At 45.4% G+C, this 17,152-nt stretch overlaps 1 pseudogene; it reads right to left on the bottom strand.

Moving 5' to 3' along the window:
• The window catches only part of LOC117017359 (elongation of very long chain fatty acids protein 2-like), a 48,872-nt pseudogene extending 41,683 nt beyond the window's left edge, over positions 1–7,189 (bottom strand).
• Between the last annotated feature and the right edge of the window lie 9,963 nt (positions 7,190–17,152).

Here is a 17,152-nt window from a genome sequence, read left to right as displayed (position 1 = left end):
ACGGGATGGTCCAGAAAGGATGGGGTCAGTTTGCTGAGACCCTTGTGCCATTCTTGACACAGATCCTTCTCCATCTCTCAAAGCCTCTTTCTCTGAGCCTCTCCAAGCCTGGCATCAGAGGGGCAAGTCTGCTCTCATCAGCCCTCAATCATTCCCTGTGTTTCATTTCCAAGAGTCAGTTCTGAATCACGAGTTTGAAAATCCAGTCAATCCACAGGAGCACCAAGCAACATCATGCCAAGTCAGCATTGCTCATCACATTTCCATCTGCTAATTTTTAAACAAATCACAGAATACTTTTATTAATTCCTTCTCTTCCCCCTCAGGACACACTTAGTAATCATGCCATAGAAGATGGAAAAGATATTCACTACCAGGTGATTGTCTGATCTACTCCAGCATCACTCTGGCTTTCAGCTAGTGTGACCTGGAAGAGGAACTGCAGCCCCCCCACCCCCACGGTGTGACCACAACACTGCTCTCAGTGAAGCATGGTCATGGGGTGGGTGAGCATCTGGAGGGCTTCAGTGGAGAGGCGTTGTGCAGACTGCTTCCCAGAAGATGCAACAAAATGGAATTTCCATGAATAAAATATAATTGTGTGATTGCTTTAAGAAATTCCTGGATCTCTAGATTTACTTAGTACAGAGCTGCCTGGAGCTCACAGGCACAGGAGGGCCAGGTGAGAGTAGGAAGCTGGATGCTTGTGCCAATGGTCTGCAGTGGGCCTCAGAGAAATCTACCCTCAGTACAGGTGCCAAAAATGACCATGGCCTCGGCCATAATGCCATCTTGCAAATAAACACCAAGAACTTTCAGCTTTTAGGTGTATTCACGTTGACCTTCACCAGTACAATTTGTAGTATATGGATGATTAACAAAGATCAAATAACTAATATGTGCCTGAAACCACACACTGAGTATTTCAAGATACCCTGTCTTGTTTAGTCCTCCAACAGTCCTAAGTATATAAAAAGTAACTTTTGTTTTGTATATACAAAAATGAAGGCTCAGAGAAGATAAATAACTGGCGCAAATTTGCACCATTTTAAGGTTTAAATACAGATTTCTCTAAATCCAACAATCAGAATTTTCCTTTCACATCTCTGCCATGCATGACTACTCCTTAAAGAAAAATAATTTATATAAATATTAATTACTTTGTGTTTGTTCTATATTTTCTCTGTCTCAATCACCAATGCAGGCAGGGAATTAGAGTATTTAATACTTCCATTTTCTTCACTCAGGTACGGTTCTTGAGGAAAGAAAGAAAAAAAAAAGAAGCCAGAACTTGACAGACATTCCTACCTATTACAAAATTTTGGACCCATAAAGAAGTGATACCAAGAGTCTGTCCATGTTGGCAAAAGAGTGACTGTTTTATAGAAAAGGGAGGAGAGAGAATTCTATAGAGTCAACCCTCCAAGGAGAGAGAGCTGAAGATGAATAATCACAGTTATCAGGACCAAATGGCACGTGTCTGTCAGATCAAATCTTTGCCTTGCCAGAAATATAAAAATTATAATGGAAAAATTAGAATACTTTTCTAATAATTTAGCATATACTAGAAAAGTAACTGATAATTTTCTGAGTGCTGGGATGAGAATAAGACAAGGAATTAACAGTAACTCTCTGTCACACTCATTTGTCAGTCTTACAAATCTCCAAGAATAATAATCTCATTCCTTCCCTCAAAAGTGCTTTCTAATGTCTACAACCCTATCATCTGGATTCTGTCTTAAGTCCCACTTCAATAACTCTGAGTCTCTACGAGGACGTACATGGAGATGTCCAATGAAGTGTTGATTCTGGTGGCCTCAGGAGCCAGCAGCAACATAGAGGTCCACCAGTGGACTAATGGATAGCTAAGATACAATTGATATACATTAGGGAAGGTCACACAGAATTCAAAGTAATGTGTACACAAAGCAATGCAGATGGTGTTCAGTAAAGAAAAAAAGTGAGAGAAAAAATATAATTTAGAACAAAACGACATTTTACTTAGTTACGTGCATATCTAAACAAGTATCATATTCTATACCCGTTGGGTTCTTATGAAAAGATGGCTGAAATTGGAGGAAAATAAAAAAGTACAGTGTGGCAAGAGGGGGTTACACACACCACAGATGCACTGAGGCGAATGATTAACCCAAGTCTGAACCTGAGTGGGGGAAAGCAGACTCTTGTCCCCAAGAATGATGGGATCAATGACTCGTGCCCTCATCACAGACAAATATAAAACTGAACAGAATATATAAAGCAAATGTTTTGGACATTGGAAAACAGGCTGGGCAGACCTCCACATCCGGAGAGAAAGGAAACATGAGAATGTAAGAGGTGGCTTCACGTTCCCTTTGGTCCTTTGTGGATGGCATTTTCCCAATTGTAATCCAGGGAGACTCAGTCTCAGCAACACCATTTCCTTCTTGTTGAGTAAAGGAAACAGAAATTAGAGTTCAAGATTGCTGAAGTGATGGGAACTTATAGGACAAGTTACAAAGGAGAGCAGAGACCCTGAACCTCTGTATAAAGACCTGGGCTGGAGGCTGCAATGCAAAGGCAAGACTCCTAAGATGTCAAGCCATGTAGCCCCTTCCTCTCACCACAGCCTCTCCACTAGAGTTTCCCAGTGACTCTGGCCAGCTGCACAGCCTCTCTGGGCCTCAGCTCAGTAAAATCAGAGGGCTGACAAGATAATATGTCATTCGCACTATTCTATGATTCTCATTGCAGAGCACTCTGACCTCCTGGCAATTTTTGGAGGTGACAACAAACCGATGAGCATCAAATTTCCAGGGGCCATGGACCTCTCAGCCAATCTGTAGCCCTATTACATGATTGGTGTGCTTTTCTTCTCCTGTGTCTTACATTGATTGTGTCAAAAAGAGCCATCCTCCATCACCAGCCAACGTGTACTACTTCCTCAATGAAGAAATGATTATTACATTTTGTCAACAGTTGCAAGGTAACAAAGGGCATAGAACAACTTTGTAATAACAATTATCATTGAAGGCTGGAAAGGCCCAACTCAGAGGGGTTGTCATGGACATAAAAGGGGGCAGGGTTCTCATTCAGTCTCAGACCAGCCTCTCTTTACTCTTCACAGAGAGAATAGCCTTTTCCCCACCCCACATTGGGGTCTATGGCCATGGCCTCTGCCTCACCAATTGCCTGCCAGGCCCATGCTCCAAGGCTGAGAAATGTCTAAAGTGCTCTGTTGGCTGTTAATAAAGAGTGGAAATCCCACAATTACTACCCCAGGGAGGACTGAGGGTAAGATGGGGGACTGCCCTTTCTGGGCAGAGAAAGGGTCTTGTGGGGGGTGCTGGGCAAGTGAGATGCTCCCAGGGAGAAGACTGCTGCCTGGGACCTTGTCCCAAGAACCTGGAAGCCTCGTGGCCTGAACCGCCAGGGCCCAACCAGGACAGTCCCTGAGACTGCTGACCTCAGTCATATCCCAGGTGGAGCAGGGAATGTCAGTAGACAGGTGATCTTGCCTCTCCAATCATGTGCTTGTCATGTGACCTGGGCTCTCAACTGTGAAGTATAACACAGGTGATCAGACAAGGTGCTCTCAAAGCATGTCCTGTCCATGCTCAGCTTCAGTGGGTCTCACTGTTGTATTCCTTCCTCAGACCAGATGAAGGAGACCCTGTCTCATTCCATGACTCTATAGCTCCACCCCTTGCCCTTGGCCCTAACCCCCTTTTCTTTGGGCCCTCAGGGCAAGCCTTGAGTGGCCAGACGGGCCTGGGGCATATACACTGATGCTCAAGGCCAGGGCTCCCTGGATCCTTTGTGAGACCAGCAGCTCTGACTTGTTCTAGTTTGAATCATCTACTTTCTTTACCCACAACCTTTGAAATTGGTCAAGGCAGGAAGAAAACCAGGCTGGGCTCAGGGTGGCAAGATCTTCTCCAGAAGTTTCCACGTCAGACCCAGTGTGAATGATTTTGCTTCTATTCCTGCTGAGGATGTTGCTTTTCTTAGCTGAGTGCCCTCCATCTGCATGTGGTATCAATTCTTAATAACTTAGTGTCTGTTAGTGTTCCTAGCTGCTTGTGTGACATGACAGCTCCTGTCTGCACACAAGGACATTCTGAAGACTCCCAGGACTCACAGACAACAAGAGCCACCAAGTGACACCCACCACATAGCTGACTCGAACCCTCTTGTGGCAGACAGGGATGGAGTGTGGAGACCATCCGGTGGTCTTTGAACAGACTAAGATTTGGAGACCAGGTATAGAGATCATTCTTGCTGACCAGGGTATGTGGAGTGTGAGTAGACAGCCAATAACCCCATTGTCTATTTCAGCCTAGGTCCTATGTGCTCACTTGGGCAGGTCAAGTTCCCAACTCACCTTACCCAGTCCTTCTGCCCTTAGGTTCTTCTCTAGCAGGTAGCTGTCTGAGCCTGCTGCAAGACAGGGATACAAACCACATGACCTCCTAAAGGTAAACTTTTCTTCCACATCGTTTTCTCTTCTAAGTGGCCCTGGTCCATTTTTCAAGCCTACCCACTCTAAGTCCTGCCTACTGCTGACATCTGATTGGTGGAAAAACTTAGAGAAAGGAGTAACATCAAAGAGAAACAGAACTAGATATTTATGAAAGGTGGCAAGACAGATTTTATTCAGGTTCTGTAGTAGGGTAGAGAGACTTTGATATAAACTGAGGTCAACTCTGTTGAAGCAAAAGTTGGCAGACTTTAAATGCTGGGATCAGCTAAAGAAAAAGTACTGTAATTGGGGAAGGTTAGTCAATGTGATTGCTAACTGGGGCTTAGAGAAGTTTGGTCTCTACCCTCCTGCAGAGACTGGGAAACATCCTTCTTGATGATTACATTTCAAAGGGATGGCTCCCAGGCCCTTAAGAAAAACAGTTTTGGGTTGTAGGAGATTTACATTTCAAAGAGGCAGAGAAAAAAATTATAATTGCAAGTTTTCTAAAGTAAATGCTCTAAGAGAAAGAGAGTCAGTGGCCCATAGTCAGGTTTTGGCTCTGATAACAGGAAATTCTTTTGGTATATTGAGCTTTCTCAGGCAGGAACTTTAAGGAGGGGCTGGGTCATCCCAGGGACACATCTTTGAGCTGTAGGGAGTTGGGTGAGTATTGGTGCAAGTCTCCTAATTGTGGGGGGTAGAGAAAACCATTTGTGCTGAAAGTCTGCAGTCCTCACAGGTTGAGGTTGAACAAAGCCTAAAATGTAATCTAGAAGAGGGCTCAGAGGAGCCTGGCAAGGGTTTGGTCAAGGAAGGATCTTTGTCAGCGGTTAGACTGTTTCAGGGCATAAGAGTGGTGAGATGAGTTCTTCACTGTAGGTTACATGCTACTTGAACAGATGCTACTGGTTGTGGGTTTGAATGCAGCCAACCACACCGCCTTGGCCATCACCTACCCTCTGCCCTCTTTTTGGAGTAAGGAGATCTGGGGACTGAGGGGCATCCTGGAATGTGGGACTCCCAGTGCTGAAACCAGGACAATTCTGGGGAAACTGGTTGGTCACTGACACCACAGTTGGACTCAAGTTTGTCCAAACACCTTGCATCACCTGAAATACCCCTGCAGGGCCCTGGTGAGAGAGGAAGAGGAAGAATAACCAGAGACAAGCTGCCCACAGCTTCCCATTTTCCTGATCTGAGAACACTGCCCAAGGACCAAATCTTTTTCAGGGTGAGTAGCTGAAGGCCTCATTTTTCTGTGATCCCATCTTTTGGTGCCTTCCCTTGAAGTTTTGAAGCTGGGAGACCTGGGGCCATTTCTATGAACCATGAAAGCCTGATCCTTCCACTCAGCACTGAAAATAGTTAAAGATCTTGGCAGGACCCAAACCAGCACCTGCTATGTTTTCACATCCTCATTACCTGTAGTCCACAGGTGTCCAAAATTAACTATTTCTCTCAGGTACAGGCACTCAGGACTGTGTGACACTGGGGTAAGTTTTCACCTCCTCCCCCACAGCAGAGGAGTCCAGGAGGGGCCTGGATACCTGCATATGGAGGCGACAGCCAGCGACTCCACTGTGGCCCAGTCCCATTTTCTTCTGCACACTCCTCTACCCGGATCTGAGGGCCTCTACCTTGTGAGAACAGCAGAGACAACAGTGTTTCCATGTGTGGCAGAAGCTGACAATTAACTGGGCCTGCCTGGCAAATGCTCTTCAAGGACAGCAAACATGGGACTGATACGAGCCAGGGCAGCAGCTCTCTAAGTGTGGTGGCTGTGCGGGTGAAACCAAGCACTTACTGTAGCTTGGTGTGTGCCCGGTGCTGCACAGAGACCTGTCACAATGGCAATATTGTATTTAGTCCTCACAGTAAACCTGGGAGGGGAGGTTGTCATAACCCCTAGTTTATAGAAAGAAAAATGGGGTTGAGAATTTGGGAGCTTCTTGTAATGGTCATCCCAGACTCTGTTTCCCGAAGACTGCAGCATTGAATGGACAACGGGGAAGCAGACAGCACAGCAAAGCCAGGAGGCAGCACCCTGCTCAGAGCCCAGGGCCATTGCTAGCTCACCACGGGGCTGTGATCAGCCCCACTTTCTGCCCCTTTTCTGGCAAATAGAATGACAGCTCCCACCTGCTGCACTCTCAGGCCTGTGTGACGATCTGGTGCACCAGAGCCTGGAAAGTGTTCACTGTTCTCCTTTTGTAGTCACAGCCCAAGGCCTTTCAGAGGAAGAGGCAGAGTGACATGAGCGGCTCCCTCTCTAGTTCGCAGCCTATCCTCAGGCTGAGCTGATTCCAGAGGCACACCAGGGTAAGTGCCTCTGAATTCTCAATGATACGGGTGACTGATGGGGTCTCAGAGTGCTCCACTTACCCCGTCAGAGTAAGACTTCAGGGTTAAGGCAAGGTTTCAGCAAGCGTCTGCTCCTATTGGTGTCCTGGAAGCACCTCAGGGCTCCGCGTTACACCAGCCCAGGGTTCTAACACTGCTCACTTCCGGAGCACTGAGGCCCAAGTAAGCTCAGGAAGCAGCTGGTAACAGATCAGCTCCCTGGCTTTTCTTTGAGGAAAAGGAGCTCAGAGAGGCGAGGCTTCCATGCCAAAGCCACGTAGCAGGCCAGTGGGCACAACTGGATTTATCGTGACTCTCCGGCATATTGGGGTCGTAATGGGTACCAGGCTCTGACTCCTCAGCTGTTGTAGGTTCTTGTGCCCCATGGGCTCCTCCAGTCCCCATGCTCCCACCTACTCCTGCCTACCTAGAACATTCAGCAACCACAACGACCTTCTGGCCCAGCCCAGGGGGCGATCTGCTTGTCCTGGGACTGAGGGAGGAGGGGGGAAAGCAGCCTCTCCTGTCAGGCCTTGTCTCCTGATCCAGGTAAGTGGCTGGAGCCTCACCAAAGCCTGGGAGCCTGGTTATCAATAGAACAGCCCTGGCAAAACACCCCAATTCCCCACGTGGCAGCCTAGGAGCCTTTGTTCCTCCACCCTTGTCAGTCACTGTCAGACCGAATGCAGGTGGTGCCCCACCTGATGCTGGGCCCTAGGGCTGCGGGGGGCTGCTGTGCCTCAGAATCTGCTTCCTGCTGCTTTTGAGGATCTGGAGGCCTGAATGCTCCCCACCCAGTGGCTACTATTGGCCACAGAATTTGTTCTAGGCTCCCCAGCCACCTGGAGTAAGTGAGTAGACATGATCTCTGAAAAGTTTGTGTTCTCACCCCAGAGACTTCTCTGTGTCAGTGGGGTCCTGACACCCTTGGAGAGACGCAAGGCCAGACATTACTGCTCTCAGGGTCAGTGGGCCAGGGCCCACCCACACATGAGCAGGGGCAGAGGCATGCACCAGGATGAGAAGAGCATCCTCCATAAATAGGATGTCCTTCCTGAAGGGGAGGGTTGGGAGAGCCAGGGGACGGAATACACTACAGTATGCAGAGCCTCATTCGGCTGGTCATGTGTGTAGAGGTTGTGACAAGACAGGTGCATCCAGAGGGGGGCTGGGACTGAGCATCCTAACGGGATTCACCAGGGTGGTAAAGGTCCTGGGGTGAGTGACACCTCCTGCTACTTGGCTGGCCTCTCTAATAACCAGGAGTGGGACAGTGTCTGTGATGGGCCTTTCCTCTTCCCTCTGGAACAAACAGAAATCAGGCCTCCCAAGTCTCCTACGCAGTAGGAATACAGCGTGCAAATAGGCACTGACCCTGACAGAGACTGTCTGCCCTGCGCCTGGGGCCTCCTGGCCCAGTAGGACTCTCTCTTGAACATTTGCTCCATGCAGAGAAAAATGAAGCCATGAGTGAGGATGTTCATCAAACTGGGCCAACCAGCTCTGCTCCAGGGCCCTGGGGGGTAGGCAGTCAGGTAAGACCTAGTCTTTGCCTCCGAAGCTGACAGGCTGTGCGTAGTGGCACTCTTTAAAAGAGTACAATATGGAAAGGGGAAGAAAAGGAATAACTTTAGAGTGGAGACACCTAACAGACACTACCTCAGCCAGTTGATCAAGGCCAGCAGCAACAGTGATAAGTCACATCAATAGTATGTGCCCTTAATATGATGTGATGTGATGGCACTTCCATCTCTGTGGCTTTCCTGAAAAAAAAGAAAAAAAAAACAAAAAAAAACCCATAACCCCAGTTTAACCATGAGGAAAAGATCAGACACATTCCAGGTGAGGGACAGTGTATGGACCTCCTGACCTCAAACCTATCTGAGTCATCAAAAAGAAGGCAAGTCAGAAACTACCACGGCCAAGAGAAGCCTGGTAGACATGATGACCAAATGTCGTGTGGGATTCTGGAAAAGAAAAAGGAAAGGGATAAACAGGATGTCTGAGTAAAGTGTGCATTTAGTTAATAAGATGATGTCGTTGTTAATAATGTGTTAGTGTGTTCGCTAATTATGATAAACATGTCATGCTAATTAAAGATGCAAATAATAAAGGCGGGGGGTATATGGGAACGCTGTGTTATCTTTGCTACTCTTCTGTAAATCTAAAACTATTCTAAAATCTAAAAAAACATATTATTAAGATATAGAGGACTCTCCAGAAAATTTGAATTTCAGATAAACAACAGATAATCTATTAGTATAAGAATGTCCTGTGAAATATTTGAGACACACTAAAAAAGTGTTTGTTTACCTGAAATTCAAATTTAACTGTGCATCCCTTATTTTATGTGGCAACTACAAGTGGGCAGACTTCAGAGAAGGGAGGAAAAAACATCCAACTTCTCTCCACTCCTGTGTTAAGAAAAAAGTCATTTTACCAAAATCCACCCCAAAGAATGAGCTTCTTAGAAGTTAAATTCAGCTAAAGTCTCAAAAGAAGTCACCTGCCCTGAGCCTGGGGGTTTTTGTTTGTCAATTTTATTAAAAGGTGCCTTTTGTTACTTGGAGTAAATATAGCATACATAGTTTCTTTTATTATAAATGTAGTAAGAGGGTCAGACAATTAAGTTTGCGAACTCATCCTAGAAAAAGTGCTACATACCTCATAGCTGAATACCACTAGGGTCATCTTTGAAGTATTCCCCTTGGAAAGCTGTGCACTGACGCCAGTGCCTCGTCCACCCTTCAAAGCAATTTTGGAACTCTTTTTCTGGAATGGCCATCAGAGCTGTCATCGTATTACCCTTGATGTCCTGAATGTCATCAAAACGTCTTCCTTTCAATATTTCCTTTATCTTCAGGTAAAGAAAGAAGTCATTGGGAGCCATGTCAGGTGAGTAGGGAGAGTGTTCCAATACAGTCATTTGTTTACTGGCTAAAAACTCCCCCACAGACAGTGCCCTGTGAGCTGGTGCATTCTTGTGATGCAAGAGCCATGAATTGTTGGCGAAAAGTTCAAGTAGTCTAACTTTTTCATGCAGCCTTTTCAGCACCTCCAAATAGTAAACTTTGTTAACTGTTTGACCAGTTGGTACAAATTCATAATGAATAATCCCTCTGATATAAAAAAAAGTTAGTAATATTGTTGCAACAAGTTTGGGAACTTAATTGTCAGACCTTGTATACGTTCATCATGTAAAAATTGGAAGTACCATTTGTTAAAGTCAATGTTAGATACAATAAAGATTTTGAAAATATAGGTGAATAATTCTAAAATTTTCAAAATGAGGAATTTTTTTTTCAAACGTGACAATAGAAGAAGTAATTAGAAGACAGGTTGATGGATTTAAATACAATATTTTTAACTTCCGTGTTTCAAAACTACTATAAATGTAGTTAAAAGGGATACAGCAGATTAGGGGTTTATTTGAAACATAAATGAGAAGTTAAGCTTTGCTATCCCTACTGCCCACTATGTAGAAGCCTTACAAATCATGGAGGGAGAGGGGAAAGGGAAAGGAAGGGCCTGGGGGAGAGAAAGAAGCACAGTTGTCCCATAAGCTCCTGCATGCATTTAAATTCTCTCACCTGGCACTGCTCCACCTAGGTCACATTCCGCGCCACCAGCCACATCCTCAGATTGACCCTAGGGACTTGTTGCCCAGGGCTGAGGTAGTCTGGCACTCTGCCCTTGAAACCAGTGGGTAAGACTGAAGGCAGTGAAGGGTTTCTCATCCTTGGAGCAATGATGACCCCAGGCATCATGAGCTCCTACCCTGGGAAAGCTGTGGACACCTACACCCTCAGCAACTGCTCCTCTCCTAGGCGGACATCCTGCCAAGGTATGGGTGTGATGCATGCATCCCCTCCCTACTAGTCACCAATATCCTGAACTGGGCACTGATTGTCTGAAAGTGTCTGTCCAGGAGGTGGGGGATGTGGAGATAGAGATCAGAATCAAGACACTCAGAGCAGAATCTGCCTACAGATATATCCTGTTCAAACGGGTCCCCTGGGAGGCCCCCAAACACTTCCTGAAAGCCTTCTCGAAAAGATGAGGGAAATAGATGAGAAGACAGATGAACAGAGATGCTACCCTTTGGGGTTTGCCTGGGGTTCCATCTCCAGGCTGTGTGTCATGCACAGGAGGGGGCTGAATAAAATGCCTCTCCTAAAATGCCTCGAATAAAATGGAAAAGGGGAAAGTCAGGAGGACCTCAAGGGTGCATCAGGATCTGAAAGAGAAATCCTTTGTTTTTGTTCCTGGAATCCAGGACAGTCAAATCCTCATAGTCACATTTCCCTCACTCCCATGGCTTAGGGCCAGTGGGGGCCTAAAAAAATGCGCTTTTTGTTCTGTGTCATGGGGAGTTTCCACACAGGTGAATTGAGCTAAATTGGCTGCTGTCTAGAGAGCTCAAATTGTGTTTCTAGAGACACAATCTTTCCCTTACTTCTCCCCAACACCATCATCGCCCTATACATTTATCTAGAGCTTTACAATCTACAAAGTGCCCTCATATGTGTTATCTAAAGGGCTATTAATCCCTGGAACACAGCTTTACCTCTCACACTAGGAGGGGTCTCAAAGCGGTAGGTGGCCTGTCAGAGGTCACACAGCCAGCAGATGACAGAACTAGGACACAAACCCAGCCGGGTTTCGGGAGTCTGATGCTCGCCTCCCACGGCAGATTACAAATCTCCCCCAGAGGGCCCAGAGTCTGACTAGACACCTGTGAACCCTGGGCAGACCCCAGGGGTTGTGAGATCCACTTGTTCACTAAAGATGTCACCAGGCTGAGGGGACACGTGGGAGCAGCAGCGCAATCTGCGCTCTACTTGGTAAACTCCGGATCCACCGAGATGCATCGGCCCAGAGAGGGCATGTCTTTTTAATCTGGACACACAGGGGTGACTTTCTAATTCAATCAAAAGTGCTTTAGTGTAGAGACATGTATTCCTGGTCTTGGGCCTCTGTCCTTTGGGAATTATAATCTGTGATATTAATCTGTAAAGTCAAATACTCAGAGAGCCCTTCAGTTCTCTGTGTTTGCTCAGACTCTGCAATGCAGCTGAATTCAGTTTTAGGGAGGTGGAGCCAGCAAGGGCTCTTCTGAAGGTGTATGGAGGTGTTAAAACATGCCTTGGGAAGCCACTCTGCCCCCTCCTCTGGTCCCGTTAGGCACATACCCAAGTGTGAAGACACTCACCAAAGCTGGCAGCTAGCCAGAGAGTCATGCTTTAGTTCAACACATTTCCTGAGGAGCCATGTCCCATCCTAAATGTTAGGTGCAGAGAAAAATGCCACCTTGTTCCCAAAACCCCAGTCCCAGGGACCCAGTCATCCCAGGGTACACAGGAGGAAACTTCAATTACACCCAGAGTATGTCTGCCCCGGAACTCCTACCCGACCCAGCCTGCTACCCGCAACTCCTCCACACTGAGGCCCACCCCTGGGCTCCATTATGGCTCTCCGCTCCCACGCAGGAAACCCCTGACAATGCTCGTACCTTGTACATTGCTGAGCGGTGGGAGCTGACATTGCCACAGTGCACTGCCACCATGGCATATATTTCTCGCCACAGGTAGGGTTCTGGATAAAGTATTTGGGAGCAGCTGACTTCTGCTAGTGCTTAGAACAGGAAATCACACTAACCAAAGAGTCTACCCACCAGTTTTGAGGGTTTGTGGGATTTAGCAACAAGTAAGGAATAGGCTCAGTGAGCTGGGAGGTTGGGACAGGCAGGCAGATTCACGACTAACAAAGTGGGAAGCATGTGATTTTGATTTTTTAAATAAAAATAAAATGTAGGAACATCTTTCTCGACATTGATTTCCTCCTCCACGTGTGCACATGTTTAGATAACTGGGGTCTTCCCTTCTCTCTTCCTTTGTACTATTAAAATCTGGCATCAGTCATTTACAATCCCCATGAATGAGTTGTAATCGTGCACAGGACTCTATCGGCCCTTCCCCTGACTCTGCACCTAGGACATTGCCCAGTGTCTGTGTCTCTTTGTCCCATTGTGGGAGGTTTTAGACCTGACCCATGGCAGTGCCCAGGGCAGTGCCTCCTACAGACAGAAAGATAGAGAGGCAAAGGTCATTCAGGCTGGGAGTGAGAGCCTCAAGCCCAGGAGGGGCCTAGGACTCTCTGGCAAGGAAAAGATGCCAGCTGCCGACCCCAACTCCTCGCTGAGGAGTTAGGCCAGAGAAGGAAGAGGGAAGGGTCTGCCAGGTGGGCTTTAGGGAGCTAGGAGAACCCCCACACTCAAACACAGGGCCTCATGAATCTAAAGGAAAAAAGTTTGTCTGTTTCCTATAAAGTTAAACACTGATGTACCCTATTACCAAGGGATTGCAGTCCTAAATATATAACCAGAAGTAAATGAAAACATGTCTGCAAAAAGACTTGTGCAAGAATGTTTATAGCAGCTTTATTTATAATAGTTCTGTACTGGGTTGAATAGTGTCCCCATCCCCAAACCTCGGAATGTGATCTTAATTGGAAGTAGGGTCTTTGTAAGAGGAATTAGTTAAGTTACAATGAGGTTACACTGGATTAGGGTAAACTCTAAATCCAACGTGACTGGTGTCCTAGGACACGAGTCACATGCAGGGAGAACCCCAGATAAAGATGGAAGCAGGGGTTGGAGTGAAACATCCATAAACCAAGGAATGCCAAAGATTCCTGGCAACTACCAGCAGCAGGAAGAGACAGGAAAGACTCCTTTCCTACAGCCTTCAGCGAGAGCAAGGCCTGCAACACCTTGATTGCAGACTCCTGGCCTCCAAAATTCTAAATAAATTTCTGTTGTTTTAAGCCATCAAGCTTATGGTGATTTGTTATAGCATCCCTAAGAAAATAGTACAGTTCCCAAGTTGGAAACAACACAGATACCTACCAACAGATTAATCAACAAAACATTCAATGGAAAACTATTTAGCAGTAAAATCTAACTACCAGTACACACAACAATGACATGGAAGAATCACACAGAAAGCATGATGAGTGAAAGGAGCCTGTCAAAAATGCAGACTGTGGCTCATGTATATGAAGAAGTTGGACCACACAAATTAAGACATGGGATTAAACATTTGCAAAAGTGGTTGCCAGTGAAGGGGCACTAGAGAACTTTCTGTGATGAAGAAGTTGTTTTTCCTTAGTACAGGTGTGGATTTCATGTTTGCATTTGTCCACAATCATTCCGTCATACATTTTTCCCTGAAAAAGTACATGACATATGATTTTACTCATATAAAGTCTGACAACAACTCATGCCAATCTATGGTGTTACAATTCAGAAGTGGGGTGTTGTTTAGGACACAAGGGAACCCTCTGGGGCAGTGTTAATGCGCTTCTTCTTGATCTGGGCTCTGTGAAAATTTTGTGTGTTTATGATATGTGTGCTTTTTTTTCTATGCCTGTGACACTTCAATAAAAAAGCTTATGTTAAAATATTTAAACTGTATACATTATGTAATTTTGTTCCTCCCCAAACTTGTATAACGCAGTGGAATAGCTCCACCCCATATTTGGGATAATGTAATAATGGGCCATTCTGAAATGCTGAGGCAATTTTGGATTCCCTCTGGGAGCAACAGGGGTTTAAACTGTTTGCAGGGCATTTTGGTGTGGCCAAAGCTAAGGGTCTCTGCCCGTCACTGGAGAGGACTCCATGTCTGGGAAGCGCCTGGACCTCTTCTGATCCCAGTCTGGCCAGGGACCTTAGGGAGCTGCAGCCCATTGGAGGCATGTTTCTGCTATTGCTTCTGTGCTGTGAACTTTAAGGCAAACTTCAGCTGAGCAAGGGTGCTGAGAGCAGCATCGGCAACGTTTCTTAAATTGAGTAATGTGTAATAACGGAAATACATATAGGTCTCTGCCTTTGATTCCGGGCACAGAATTCCTAAATCCCTTGGAATTTCCTGGATGATAGCAATGTCTTTTGTTCTAATGAGATGACTCTGGGTGGATTCCTGGATGGCTCCTGGATGGTGGCTGGTCACCAGAAGACTTGATCAGAAACTTGAAATTTTCTTTTTTTTTTTTAATTAAAATTTATTGGGGTGACAATGGTTAGTAAATTTATTAGATTAGTGCAAAAGTAATTGCAGTTTTTGCAATTATTTTTAACCTTTTGAAGCACAATTACTTTTGTACCAACCTAATACATAGGTTTCAAGTGTAAAATTCTGTAATACATCATCTACATATCACACTGTCTGTTCACCACCCAGAGTCAGTTCTCCTTCCATCACTGTATATTTTGATCCCGTTTACCCTCATCTACCCCTCCCCTCCTCCCTTACCCTGTCATAGCCACTAAACTATTGTCTATGTCTATGAATTTTTGTTTCTTTATTTATTTGTCTTGTTCCTTTGCTGCTTTCAGTTTTATATGCTACATATCAGTGAAATCATATGGTTCTCGACTTTCTCTGTCAGACTTATTTCGCTCAGCATAATAATCTCAAGATTCATTCATGTTGTCGCAAATGGCACTATTTCATGTTTTCTTATGGCAGAGAAGCTTGAAATTTTCAGCCCCATGCCTCACCATCCAGAGAGGGAGAAGGCTGGAAATTGAATTAATAATTGATCATGCTTACATGATGAAGCCTCCATAAAAATCCTAACAGTATGTGGTTTGGAAAGCTTATAGGTTGGTGGATACATCCACATACTGGGAGGGTGAAGTAACACAACTCCACGGGGACAGATGCCTTCCTGGACTTTGCCTTAGGTATTTCTTCATGTGAATGTTCATCTGTACCTTTTTATAATAAACTGGTAAACAGTAAGTAAACTGTTTTCCTGGGTTCTGTGAGCCGCCCTAGCAAGTTAATCAAACCCTAGTAGGAGGCCAGTCCTGGAAATCTCCAATTTACAGCCAATTGGTCAGAGACACAGGTGACAACCTGGATTTGTTATTGGCCTCTGAAGGGAGGGAAAGTAAGGAGGTCTTATGGGACTGAAGGCTTAACCTGTCACTATCTACCTGGATCTGATGCTAACTCCTGGTAGATAGTGTCAGAATCGAGTTAAATTGTAGGACACCCAGCTGGTGTCAGAGACTTGCTTGGTGTTGGGAAAAGAAAACATACCTCTGGTGTCAGAAATGTGAATGTGGTAGTCAAGTAAAGGAGAAACACAGGAGGAAGAGCGATGTTTCCTACTCAGGTGATGTGCCAACTCAGGGCTGAATCACATCATTATTGCCACTTCTTTATTCTGGGGTTTTAGTGACAGATCAGAGTTTCTTTCTGGATCTATAGTTCCCAGCCTCTGAAATCCACCTTCCCCACCAGGTGACCATGTAGAAGACAGAGCCCTTCTCACATTCACTGAGACCTGGGGAATTCCTTGACTCAGAGCTCCCTTAACTTGGCAGTGGCAGGTCACCTTTTCAAAAAGAATGATCCCCCCATTAGATAGCACTGACATCTATGATTGTACCCCATGGACATGAACTGTTTGACCTTCACAATGAGTTAGGTGTAAAGTCTTTCATCAGTTTGCAGACTAGAAAGCCAGGATCAGAAAGTTTCTGCTGGCTGAAGCCATAATCTCTGACTGCTGACTCAAAATTGGGGCTCTTTCTACCCTGACCCTTCTGTTGCTTCTACACCTTACTCTGTGTTGTGTGCCTGGAGAGGTAGGAGGTATTGGACACCCTCACCCACCATCCTCGTTTCCCCTGCTGGGTGCAGCCTGCTCTCAGAGAACCCATCCTTGCTACTGTCATTGTCTTCTCACTGGGCTCTTTCATCTGAATCCATCCTCCTTTCTAGATAGACAGCCTAGTCCAGGTCTAATTCCTCTTGTTCTTAGGGTGCTGGGTGAAAATTATTCACATAAGCTAGTAAATGAGGAAAGTGGCATGTTAGCTGGTGAGAGAAGCTTCCGGCAGCCCTGAGCTCCTTCCCACTGCCTTATACACCAAGACTTTGGGCCTCATTGAAAGTAACAGATTTCCTCTTATTTCCCCAAGGACAATGAGAAAAAGAAAAGTAAACAATAACACCAAACCAAGTAACAACAAAATAACTCCTCCTCAACTTTATTTTCTTTAGTATGTAGGGCAATATATCAATAAAAATAAATAAAAGACTAACATTTTAGACACTGACAGTTTAGCTGCTCTGCAACAAACAAACCTGGAATGCTGCAATGCATATTTACATCTCATTAACAAAAGCCAAATGCATCCAAAGCATTGAAATTAAAATATTAGGTCTAATTATCCTGTCAACAGCATTTGGGGAAAATTGTCAAGGGTTTATTTATTCATTAGCTTAGACAGAATCTCAGTGACTCCCTAATTATGCATTGCTATATATTTTTTTTTACTTCCTCCTCCTC

The sequence above is a fragment of the Rhinolophus ferrumequinum genome, chromosome 25 (assembly GCF_004115265.2).
Source record: "Rhinolophus ferrumequinum isolate MPI-CBG mRhiFer1 chromosome 25, mRhiFer1_v1.p, whole genome shotgun sequence".
Lineage (NCBI taxonomy): Eukaryota > Metazoa > Chordata > Mammalia > Chiroptera > Rhinolophidae > Rhinolophus > Rhinolophus ferrumequinum.
Note: the sequence above shows the minus strand (reverse complement) of the source record. Positions and strands in the feature narration are given on the sequence as shown.